Source organism: Rhipicephalus microplus, unplaced genomic scaffold (genome assembly GCF_043290135.1).
Source record: "Rhipicephalus microplus isolate Deutch F79 unplaced genomic scaffold, USDA_Rmic scaffold_15, whole genome shotgun sequence".
Classification (NCBI taxonomy): domain Eukaryota; kingdom Metazoa; phylum Arthropoda; class Arachnida; order Ixodida; family Ixodidae; genus Rhipicephalus; species Rhipicephalus microplus.
In genome coordinates this window covers 1,548,249-1,561,333 of record NW_027464588.1, presented here as the reverse complement: position 1 = coordinate 1,561,333, position 13,085 = coordinate 1,548,249, and the positions used below count along the sequence as shown (strand labels likewise).

The 13,085-nt window shown below is 45.2% G+C and overlaps 1 protein-coding gene and 1 pseudogene across 1 annotated transcript in view; one reads left to right on the top strand and one right to left on the bottom strand.

The window, feature by feature from the left end:
- Positions 1-13,085, bottom strand: part of LOC119174269 (uncharacterized) — a 237,661-nt gene that overhangs the window by 76,954 nt on the left and 147,622 nt on the right. The gene's annotated exons all lie outside the window — the stretch shown is intronic.
- LOC142784582 (cyclin-dependent kinase 1 pseudogene) lies at positions 9,227-10,250 on the top strand (annotated as a pseudogene).

Genomic DNA, 13,085 nt, shown 5'->3' with positions numbered 1-13,085 from the left:
ACTCCAACGCAGCGCCTCCAGATTACCATTTACCGATTTTCTTGCGCAGAACATCAAATAAACGTTTTGTTTATTTGACGTTTAAAGGAGAACAGTCACACAAAGCGAGCACTGGACTTCAAACACATTGTTTGTTTCAGAAAGTTTCCTAGCACATATGAACCTGCGGTGCACGCGTGAACAGATTATCTGGGCCGTTTTACAGTTGGACATCAAACAATACAATGCCAACGAGTCTGCCCAAATGGTACAAACTGGGGAGTGCCATGAAACGCCTAAATGTCATCGCTACGCACTCCCGCTTTCTAGAAACAGGAATTCTTTTTATGTATAAAGAGAACTGAGGGATAATTTACCATTGACACATTGTCCCTGTTTTTTTTTAGTGCTTCAAAACTTCTCGTTCAATCTCAATTCTTTTTTTTTTTTTGCCAATGGCACTCACCACTTTGAAAGCAAGGGTGCAAAGACTTTGCAGAGGAGAGGTAAGTTTCCACTATAGCGCCTGTAGGGAGTAGATTGCGGTTTTTGGGCAGTATTACGTAAATTTGGCCTGATGCCAGCAGCAACAATATGGCAATAGAAGCCGCCGTAGCATAGCTGCAAGTCACTGGACAGCGGGCAAGTCTTTAAATAGAACATATTTTTATCTTTCTTTAGCTTTAAATTGCCATTTAAAACTCTTTCGTTCCCCTGTCACCCCTTCCTAGTGTAGAGCAGCAGTCCAGAACAGACTGCACTTGGGGTCGACCCTTTTGCCTTTCTGTGAATAAGTTCTCTCTCTCTCTCATTGAAGCCTCGGTTCGTCTAACCACTGTAGACACGGCCGCATAGCAATTGAATTCCGAAATTTACGTACGTCAGCGCTACAAAGGCTGTGACTGCAGCCCTAATTTCAAATCGGCGAGTGTTATTGGGAAAGTGAAGAGTGGATACTTCCACGCGCACGAAATAACTATGATAAACAGACGTTGCGCTAATTAGTGCAATACCTTTTAAACAATGCACGCTAGCTTGTACATTTTCTTGTTCACCGAGAAACTTGAAAACATTGCGCATTAGAAGGGACGCGATGGTATATGATCACGTATATGTTTTATGTTCTTTTTTTCTTGCCCATATGGTGGTCAAATTCTTAGATTTATAATTTATATTTTTGTGTGCATTGGGCTATGACTGCAATATAAGATTTACAGTATAGTTACATGGTATGGCCTGTAATGTTTTGAAATAGGGTCACATTGTATGTGAAGATGTTTTTCTTGTGTACGATTTCATTATGTTATGTGATAGCACGTGTATGTTTTACGTAACATGAAACCAATTTCTTTTCGTTTGCGTTTCATGGTAGATCAGGGTCTACTATGCTCAGTTGCTCACACGGAGGTCGATGGTTTTATCCCAGCCGTGGCGGTCGTATTTTGATGGAGACAAAATGGTAGACGCCCGTTGAATGTGCGCTGTCAACCCAGGATGGTCTAAAATTCCGTAACCCTTTACTAAGGCATTCCTCCATAATTGTATTGTGGTTTTGAGACGTAAATTCCCAGATAATGCAATCGTAATAGTTAATATAGTATCTTCAGAGATCTTCAGGCGTTCCACTACGGAGCCATACCAGTGCTTAAAACTGCCTCGTAAATAAATAAAGGTAAAACGCTATAAGAATGCCATGTAGCGGGAGGGGACTAACCAACGTATGTAATAGTGCATGGCGGAATCGTAGAATAACACTGACAGTGAAAATACACAAATTGTGGAATAAATGTGTAGTTTAAGTGAACTGGAATGGCCTACCCCGTGACAGTGCAACCATAATGTGTTCATCAACTTTTGCGGACAACATAACTGCATATACTGTTCGTCATCCGGATCACTGTCTGTAACCTGCATTTGTTGACCCATTCCTTATTTAATAACCCTTGACTGGGGCTTTCAGGTACTTAATTAAACCTGCCCGCACACTACAAAGTATGCAGCTGCACAGTCACACATTACGCATGCGTAGGGTGTACTTCGCGCATTTGCGAAAGAAATAATTATAGGTTAGTGGACACTTTGGAACTGTACTTGTAGTACGCATTCAAGGGTAGCTTTAAATGGCTAGTGCTACACGCAGAAGCGTTCCCTTTCTTTTACACGGTTGAAGTCAATGCGCACGGTGCCCGATTAGGCAATCGTGTTTTTTTCCTGAAGGCGAAGCTGAACTGTCTTCTAAGTCTTCTTTTTTTGTTCGCCGGCTCAGTATGCGCACAGAAAACTGAACATCCTAAGTATGGCAGTTCTGGGCCTTCAGCAGACATTACGGCTCGTATACTACTGTTATTTCTCAATGTCAGGCATGCGTTCATCTTACACCGGAACGTGACAGGCGTAGAGTGCCGTATTTAATTCTTCCGTCAGCTGTATTGGTAAATAGGACTTCTTTATTTGTTATTCGCAAAAAGGCACGAAATCCTTAACATAACAGCGAAGTGAGTCTAGTGCGTGCCGCCATAATTTCGAAGCGTGTCGTGCAACCTGTCAGAAGCGTGGCGAAGCGACACCTTGAACTGCCATGCTCCCAAACGCTCCGCAAATCAAAAGTGAAACTTCCCAACTTCAGTCCAACTGTAAGGGTGTTTCGCACTTTTTCTTTACTGCGAAGTTGGGGTGTTTTTTTGTGTGTGAAACGTCTAAAAGACCTTCATTGACACTGTGGAATGTCTACAGCACGTGTGTTACCGATTGCGGAAGCAGCTTCAGCAGGTGTGGGGAAGGTGTGGCTTTTCAGCCATTCATACTTTGACATGTCTTGACAGTCTCTCGGCAAAACTTGTATTTTGAGTAGGCGTCCCCAGAATCCTGCTCCGGCTTGTGCTCATGCGCCGCATGTGCTTGTGGTTTGCCAGTTATACCTGGCACTTAGAACACACGTGGTAAAAAGTGCCAGCCAGAGCAAGATTTTATAGTGGCACCGGCTGGACACGCGAATTCGATAATTGACAGTCAAGGACCGTCGCAGTTCGGCTGAGTCAAAAGCCACACTTTCCGCTGTTCGCGTTTCTTTGCATCGCGGGAGTGCGCTGTTACATTTGTACTGAATATGCGCACAGTGTGCACGCACGGGTGAGTCATAATGTCTCCTACTATAGTATTGGCATGCTGCCTGGGAATCAGTACGGGGATGGTTTGGTGCCGCATACTACAGGCATACTGCACGGAAATTACTGATTTAAAGGGAAACAGTTCGCGTCCCACTTGAGTACATGCAATAAATGTATTTACTAGCGCACTCTTACTGAGTTCATATATATATTTTCGCCGTTAATTAAAATTATCCGTTGGCTGCGAAGCTCGGCCTTTGTCATTGTGGATGGAAGTATATGCAATCTCGAAATACCGCACCCGTGCAGTTTTCGCATCGTGTTGTGGTCTTCACGGGCAGCGCTCAGTATTAACTTCCTCTTGCGCTGATTATTTTCGCATTCAAACACGGCGTAGTGGTGTCGAAACGGCTTCCATAGTAATCGGCAGTAGAGTGAACAGAAGCTTTTCGGAAATAAAGTCTCAGAGCAGCCGTCTGCCATCTTAACCTGGCGCAATACATACACGCCTTTGCAGTCCAGAGCAAAATGGCGTCTGGGTGTGAGAGTACGCCACCGGAACCCTATGGGCGCCTGGGTGCGAGATAGGCGTTCTCTGGTATTATCAAACTGTGTAAACACTCGCCGTTCTCTTCAAACATACGAGAAATGAAGTTACGCAGTTTATTTCACGAATATAGACAAAAAATGACCGGAAACACGTCACGAAATTGTGGTGGCGTCGTTGTCGGGCGTTTGGTTTCGCTTGGTAGGCAACAGCCGCGGCACCCACCGCAGTTTCTGCTGTGTTTTCGCTGTCGAATGCGCTGTTTGTGGCCGTGCAAAGAAGAAAGAGTGTTGCACCGCAAACTTTCACGGTGATTTGCACGCGAAGGTGCAAGAAAGATGGGCCTGGTCTTTTTCATTTTTTTCTTCAGTTTTCTGTTGATGAAAACCGTCGCCGATCAGCCGCAGCTGGGAAATGCAAAAACCTGTCTTCGACGCCGCTTCACCAGTGATGTTTTGAAGCAGCTTACCCATAAAAAGCGATTAGCTCTCTCAAGCGTTGGAATAAGCCATGAAAGTACGCTTTTAGGGGCGAGCTCTTTATAGCGGCACCCGTTCGTTCCTTGTAGCCATTGTAGTGTGTAACATTTATAACATATTGACCTCCAAGGTGGCGCCTGCGAGATAGATAGATAGATAGATAGATAGATAGATAGATAGATAGATAGATAGATAGATAGATAGATAGAGATTACAGTTCAAAGGTCATGTAATATACTCAAAGAAATGCTTCGCATTTATTAACAAAACACTGTGTTATAAGCTAATAAACATTTCTCGTGGTTTAACGTCTCAAAAGCACAATTTATTTTTAAGTGGCGCCGTACTGGAGCGCTCTGGAAAATTCCGCCTACTGGGGCTCTTAAACGTGCACCTAAGGCTGAATCTAAGCACACGGGCTTCAAGCATTTTCGCCTTTGTCAGAAATTCGGCCATCGTGGCTGGGATTCGATCCCGTGACCTCCGCGTCAGCTGTCACGCACCATAACCGTGGCGGGTCCGTTGCATGCACTGGCCCAGCAACAAGTACTGCGACCTAATTTCTTGTCGCTGTGTTTGCGAACAGTATTTTTTTGAACGCGTTCTTGTTTCGCTGATGCCGTCCCGAAGCACCGCAGTTCGGGACGCCCGCCATAAGCCCGGCGGAGCCAAACAACATTCAATCGCGACTGCACGACTTCCCATTCAATTTCAGCCGCGATTGAAGTTTCTTTTTTGAACTCGGACGGGGCCGTATTTTGCGCCAGAAACGTCAATCCATCGCGGCGTGTTCCACGCGCGCTGTCTTTGCCGCAGCTTTCGCCCAAGAAGCGGCTGCTGCAGTTGGCCAGCTGTCACTCACGGAGGCAAACATGCACGAAACGGCGGCAGGCAGTTATTGAAACAGGCGTAGGCTTATTTTCTTAGAGCTTTCGTCACCGGGAATCGACGTGTGACTGCATGCTGTCATGCCTGTCGGGGCATTGGCGTGCGCCTATCTCTGCTGTACAGTCCGTGCACGCTGCACGAACATACTAAGCGCACAGACTGTTCGTACGTTTTGTGCGCAAACACGTATGACAAGCTTGCGTCCGAAGAAATTATGGTTATCCGATTTGTATTCGCGGGGATTTCCCATTCGCTCCGACGTTGTTGCACTTACATAGGTGGTTCACTTGCAACTGCTGCTTTTCCATACGTCTTTTTCAGTGTAAAAACTGCATAGAAAAGAAGAGCAGTCTTTATGTACGTGTAAACATTCCTAAAAAAAATCTTGTCTTCCTTTAAATTTCTTTCCCATGTTTCTTCGTGTATATTTCCTTTTCCTATTACAGAAAAATTTAGCTGCTAGTCGGTGCTTGTTTGTGCAACCTCTTTTGTGTGCCGTTGTTCATACTTTATCTTTATGGGTTTTTTTTCTCGCTCTCGAGTTAGTGAAAAAATATGTTTTTGGCAACTTAGCTGCCAGAAAAAAGCATTGCTGACATTATTTTTGAAAGAATTCCCGCATTTCAAATGGGATGCGAATCAAGCTCCTCAAAGCCACTGAATTTGCAAGCACGCTTACAAGTTTCGCCTAAAATTGCTCGCTGAGTGTGAAAAAAAAAACAGTGTGAAGGAAAAAAAAATACATGAAAAAATATTTGTCGGAAATAATAAACTATTTTTAACTTATCTGTTAGCGTACAGACTACAAGAACATTTCTGATATGCTTTAGTGAGTCCAATCAGAATTGGATAGTCCAGACAGTAATAATTACTTATAAATAAATTATTGCATAAGCTATTGTTTAACGAAATTCAGTTCATTTTTTGCATACAAAACTTGTTTTATACGATCACAAACACATTCAAGAGTGATTACAATACTCTATGGTGTGGACGTTGGTTTGTGCATTACAGGACTCACCAACTTAAGTTGGCAAGCGCTTCTTGGTATAGGATTCAGTTGTGACTCGTTGGTGCAATCACTGACGAAAAAAAAATGACAACCTTATGAAAGTTGTGTACGTTCTTGCCGCTGTTAGACTGATATTTTTTGTCACCATTGCCTTTTGCTGTTTACTTACTATGCAAGAGTGCTTAGGTATTATTCGCTGGAGTAATGTTCGTCAGGAACGCTGTCAAGAACGAAGTGGAAGCAAGCATTAGAATATCCCGATGAAGTGGCTTTCTCTAGCCTAGTGAAAGGACGCACACCTGAATCCGGGACACCTGCCAGTGCATGAGTTAACTACATTAGCAGTTTGAGTCTCTGTTTTCTTCCAGAGTTCTTTAAGCCGCGAAAGTTCGCTGGCCTTGCATGTCCTTGTATGGTATTGTAGATGGACGCTTCGTTACATATGCGTGCAAGACCTATACCCCAAGAGCCCATTACTGGTAGCCTCTCCGTGTTTATTCTCTTGGCATCTCTCCTTGAGTAGATGCTTTTGCGTCCCAAGTATTGTGCCACGACCGGTGAACGAAGGACTAATAGAGCGCGGGCGAATTTTCATTTATTTCCTCGTCTGCTTGGTTTCTCTGCGGTTGCCCAAATTACTATAAAAAGCAGCCTACTTGCTAGTCGCCGTGGTTAACCTATCTGTTTTTGATCTCTATGTTTCTTTGTTTCTCATAACCTATGATTGTTGAAAAAAAAATTGTGATTTATTATTATTACGCGTACATGGTCTGTTCTGAAAGTTATGTTAGCAATGTCACTAAAATTATTCACTGAATTGCTTGTTACCAGTATTTACCAATCTTCAAAACAGTCTCCTTTTGCGTCGATTACGTCGGTTACAGGGATAGATTTGGCTACCAAATGCGTTCCGGTAGTACTTACTGGAATGGCTTTGAATGCTGCACTTCGAGCTACTTTGAGTCCATCCACTGTCCCAGAATGCTTGATTTAAAAAAAAGTGTTTTGAGGCGTAGAAAAAAAAACACGTTTAAGCTACTGCCTAATCCGAATTCTAAGCGCGGCTTTATGTTAGGACAAGGTCATCTGTGTTTGAAGTTTGGCTTTTCGCAAGCTATATGCTGCGTCATAATTTATAACTTTGGAACTTGGGCAGCACTGGCTACACATCTGTACGGCAATATGCGCACTTTGTCGACGCTGGATGCGACTGACGACAATGAAGAATTATGGCTGACCTCTTTGCAGCGGCCGAGAAGTTTCGAACCACACACTGGTTGCACGATTCGCAATGTGCTGGTACTGGTTGTAATTTTACTCTTCTTTAAGGACATATTACTACAGGTTGATCTGATTCCGTGCCCGTCATGATGCCGGTGTCTTTTCGCGAACGAATTTCAAGCAACAGCGTGGCTCTGTGATTTCATACTCGAATGCCATGTAGAGGGGCCCAGTTTCGAATCCATTTATATCCAGGCCATTTCACCCCTTTTATTTCTTTATGTGTATCGTTTACGCCACTGACGGTGACGGCGACGCTGTTCAACACAGAAGAGGGCACCTGAGGTCTGCGTTCTAACTGTTGAGGGTAACCAAGTCCACGCTGTATGCGGGCTTTGGATATCGTAGGTGGCACCCCTTCCTGCCTACTAGTCGGTGACGACGAAGGCACTGTCGGCTGGCACATTATCGTAGTGAAACGTCCAATTGCCTGCCTGGTCCGGCCGAATGCGTTGCGACTTGCATTGCAGGCTTTTCAAGACTTCAACACTCGCGTCCATCACTCGCGTCATATTGTCAGTCGGGGTGGTAGTGGACGGCGGTCCTGCGTGGCCCTCGTCTTCGACCTCTTCCCGGCTTTTTTAAAAAAAAAAAAACGTCTTCCAAAGAACGAATTGATGACCTCTGATGGAAGGCACTCACCCACAGAGGGGGATGGGCCAAGAACCGGGCGGCAGGATACTTAAATCAAACTAAAATGAAATTAAAGCCAATCTGAAAAAGTAGTTTTGAAATAATACTACCAATAAACAAAAAAGTCTGCTGAGCAAGCGGGCAAACCATCTCTTGTTTTTGACAGACATAGCTACGAATTATAAACTACAGATCTGAAAAGGTTAGGCTTCACTAACACGGTAATGTTGTAGTTTTGCTGATGTAATCAAACAAAAGGGAGCATATATTCCTGTGGCAGTAACCAAATCAAGTTCTGCCAAGGTAGATTTACTTGTATTCCTTGCTTCTGTAATGGGGCTACTAAAAATCTTTTTCTCTGATAAGAATAATGATGACAGGGACTTGAAATTATAGCCTTGTAATAATATAATTTTTTTTCTTTTAGGAGTATATCTGCATATGTTTCTAAAAAATGTAATGACGTAGGCACTTGACAAATTAGGTGCACATAAGAGAGAACACACAAAGAAGCAGTCTGTTATAATAACGTTTGCCAACGACACGGAGAAAATCTGCGTAATAAAGGGACGTTTGCTATAAAATGAGCCTGGTAAATGTCATGATGGTGATGATGACGACCCCTTAAGAATGGCACTCACCCACAAAGGGGGATTGGCCAAGAACCAAACGGCAGGATGCTTAAAATAACGAAACTAAAACCAATCTGCAATAGTTCTTTTAAAAATAAAACTTCAAGTAAACAAAATGCTTACAGAGGAATCGGCAAACCATCTTAGTTTCTTGATAGAAATAACTACGAGTTATTTATTAATCTGAAAAAAGTAAGGACATACTAACATGGTAATATTTTTGTTCCTTTGATGAAGTCAAACACAATAGAGCATATATCCTTGTTGCAGCAACCTAATTAAGTGCCGCTAAGTAATAAAAGTATTGTAACATTGGCCTCAAACCATACTTTCACCATCTTCATATTCGTCATCTTTTTCTTCTTGCCCCTGTCCCCACTTTTCGCACGCTGGTTTTCTTGAAGTCCGTACTACAACCCTATAGAAAACTAAACTAAAATTTAGGCAATGGTTCGCAACATACACGTGGAAGGAACACCGATAAAAGAAAGAGGAAAAACGCGTCCCTTCGCGAGCAGGCAAAGCGCGCGGTCAGACGTCACGAGCTGCCACGCGTACCGGTATTGTTCCAACGGTTCTCGGCGGCCGCTTACTGCTCGCTAGATCGAGGATCTGCGCGTACCGTCACAGTGTCTGCAGAGATGGCATCCGGTACTAGCGAAGACAGGATGAAGAACTACGTCACGATAGAGAAGATTGGAGAAGGCACGTACGGTGTCGTTTACAAGGCAAAGTGCAAGGGGACCAACCAGATCGTGGCCATCAAAAAGATTCGAGTCGATTGCGCAGAGGAAGGCGTGCCGATGACGACTATACGAGAGGTGAGCCTCCTCAAGGAGCTAAAGCACAAGAACATCGTGCGACTCATAGAAGTCGTCATTTCACCGTCCAACTCTATATACTTGGTCTTCGAGCACATGACCATGGACCTTAAGAAGTTCTTGGATGCTCAGCCCAAGAACAAAACCGTGGATGGCGCCATTGTCAAGAAGTACCTCGGTCAGCTGGTAGACGCCATCCTCTTCTGCCACAAAAGGCGAGTTCTGCACCGCGACCTAAAGCCAGCCAACGTGCTTATCGACGACAAGGGCGGTCTCAAGGTGGCCGACTTCGGCTTGTGCCGTGCCTTCACGCTGCCCGTGCGCGCCTACACCCACGAGGTGCTCACCCTGTGGTACCGGGCGCCGGAGATTCTCCTGGGGGAGAGTCACTACTCGACTCCGGTTGACGTGTGGAGTATCGGGTGCATCTTCTTCGAGCTGCTCACCGGGAAAACTCTCTTTCGCGGGGAATCGGAGATCGACCAACTGTTCCAAATCTTTCGCGTCCTGGGTACGCCGACGGTGGGCATGTGGCCAGAAGTGACGCAGCTGCCAAACTATAACCCGACCTTTCCGATGTGGAGAAAGAACATCGTGGCCGAGCTGCTTCCAGAGGCTGACTGCGAAGCGGTAGATCTGCTTCTAAAGATGCTCATCTACAGCCCTCGCGAGAGGATCTCGGCCAAAGGCGCCGCCGCACACCGCTACCTGGCCGGTTCGAGTGATTCCAAGGAGGCCGCGGGCACCACCGAGAAAGAAAGGCGATGAGACTCTGCCTTGGCAGCTCGAACATGGCGCGCAACTCGGAAGCCATCCATCGCGGATTGAGGCGGCTTTGTGACAGGGCAGCGTCGCGCTTCTTGCTGTAAATAAAGCCAAAAAGTAACTCCTGCTGCGTGTAGTATGCATTAATAAGACTGTACTGAAGAATAATGTCACATGTTTGTGAATGTGAGGAAGGCAGCTGCTAAACCGAAAAAAGTTGCGTGTGGAGACGCCTTTTAAATGTCATTTTAAAAGACTCAACAAATCGTACTGATATCCTAAAAATAATTATTCACGAGCACTTGCTATTGTAGTTTTCTTTCAAGACTTTTTTTTTCCCGTGCGATTGGTTCTTGCCCATTCATAGGTCCGGTATTCTCGGCCCTTGGTACAGAAAGCAGGCAAAAACGTCCGTGAAAAATGCATCCTCGTACTATGTATGGCCTGCAACTATCGTCGCAACAAGTGTACCATGGTACGCTGATAAGTTTCGAGCTAGAATATTTGTTAAAGCAGTTAAATTGGACAGCTTGGTCTACACATAATCACCCTTGCACTATTTATGACGTCTAACGACACTGTCACCCCACTACGAGGTGGTTCTTCGTAAAGGCACTTCTCTTGAGGCATAGCCTCCTCTATAACTTTGTGCCCGAGCGGTCGGTCCCTCAGCGCCGTCCCCCGAGCTATTATGGGATGCGAGCGCTCCTGGCGGAGCGCCGAGGCGCACAACGAGAGAATGGATGGCAGCTATGGAGAAAAAACCGGCTTTGAGTAACTACCGAAAGGGCAAAAATGAAATAAGGAGGGAGGCATTTTACGATAATTCAAGGGGAAGCGCTTTACTGTTTGAAGCGAGATCGGGTTGCCTTAGAACGCGTAGTTATAAAGCAAGATTCAGTAAAGAAGAAGAACAATGCACATGCTGCGGGAAAGATAAGGAAACGGCGGAGCATGTTCTGATTGAATGTGGAGATATCCACCCAGGTGTACTCCTGTATCCGTCAACTGAGCTCGTAATGGTTCTAAATTCTCTAAAGAATTACGCGGAAGTTTTCCTCGCAAGAGCGAGAAAGATGAATCAGCCACTGAAGGCTGCCGTTGACAACGCCGCGCAAATACTACAGAAACGTGACAAACTCAAGTGCTCGACCCCGGGACATCATAAAAAACTTTTGGAGGTTGTGCTCGTGAAGTTTCTCCGCCCACTTTTTCTGAACTTCGCGACGAGTGTGACTGACAAACACGACTTGGCAAAAGATTTTCATGTCAAACCATTGTCTCGAAAAGTGCTCAAGCTTTGAGCGCGAAATCAAATAACAAAGCTCACATTGCATTCTGCATACAGTGCTTGTGTTAAAAATTTGGTGTGTGCGCACTTCTTAACGTATACGCATAATCCAATGCAATGTAGACGGTTTCTAGACCGTCATAAACGCAAGCGTGCATAGGCCGCGTCGTCTGCTGTTATTATGGGATTGGTGCGGCATCTGGCGGCGAGCGCCAAAACTATAAGGGACGGATGGCGCGTATGTATTTAGCGCTAATGCGCGGGCACAAAAAAATATAGGAGGCTATGCTTGAGGCATACTCGAAGTGCGCGGTGGACTCTTACTTGCCCGCGCGATGGCGCTGAGCTGGCTCCTATACTCGACTGATGTGACGAAACGCCTGCGAAAGGCGTACTGCTCCACTGCATGAAGTTTTCAGCACCTCTTGAGATCTTGCACTGTCAGCGAAATCGGCACAGCTTTGACTGATTAACGACGTCGATTGATGACGTCTTCAGAAGGTGTGACGTATCAGAGATGTCACCGTATGATACCTTGAATACGTAGTGATAACGTCACCAATTTAAAGGGGCCCTGCAACACTTTTCGATCATGGTCAGAAAACGCTGCCGATCGGCAGTAGAGGCTCCCGACACCACGCGAGTCAAAAATTATAGCGCAGCACGCAGCCTGAAATTCACAATAAATGATCAAAGTCAGCTAAGAATTGCTTTCTCTTCTCTCGAGAAGTGACAGGAGACGCTCCAAAATCTCTCGTAGCAAGCCCATCTATCAGCCATTGGCTGATTTGAACATTGTGCGATTGGTAAGTACAGAGATCACCGCCGGAGGTCGCGACTTGTCTGTGCGTGCGCGCGCGATCATTCTGAAAAAGCTGTGCATTCGAAAAAGAAAAACAGTGGTGGAGGTCACGAGGCGCGAGTGACGTATTTTCCTGACCCCCGCCATCCCTCTCTACTCAGCTTCCAGCACTTTCGCCGGGACGAGAGAAAAGAGAATGCATTCACAGCGTGGGATAAATCTTTGTAACTCCACTCGTACTGGACGGATTCCTAAATATTTTCTGGCGTTGAGTTCGTAAGGCAACAAAGTCTTCCAGTGAAGTCATTCTATGGGTATACTTGAAACAGTGCTTCAGGGCCCCTTTTAGCGATACGTGACCTTATAACAACAATTGAACGTCTTGAAGGAGCTGACGTGGACATGAATGGACGCCGAGAAACCAAGGAGAGTGCAATTTACAGTTCTGCTGTTAAATATGAACGAAATATGAACTGTGTGCTCCACTATAAAAGACGTTCCTAATCGGGGTATTTAGAGCACAAATCTTTGCTCTGCCGTGTGATTTATATCGCGGCCTACTTCATACCCGAGTACAACGTGACTACAACTCGTATCTTGCTTTTGTGCTGAAACACTGAAGTCCAAATCTCCACGACCAGCGTTCGTGTTTGCCATCTGTGATTATTTCTGTTTTTTTTTTTCGGTGGGGGGGGGGGTCAAATTACTATGCAATTTGTGTACGTTGGCGTGATTTTGTGAAGACTAACATTTCTGCATTGGCGGAAGTAGTAGATACGCCCAGAGAAATTGTCGAAACCTAGCGAATTCGGAAACGATTACACGTGCGTAGCTAACACGCGACAACG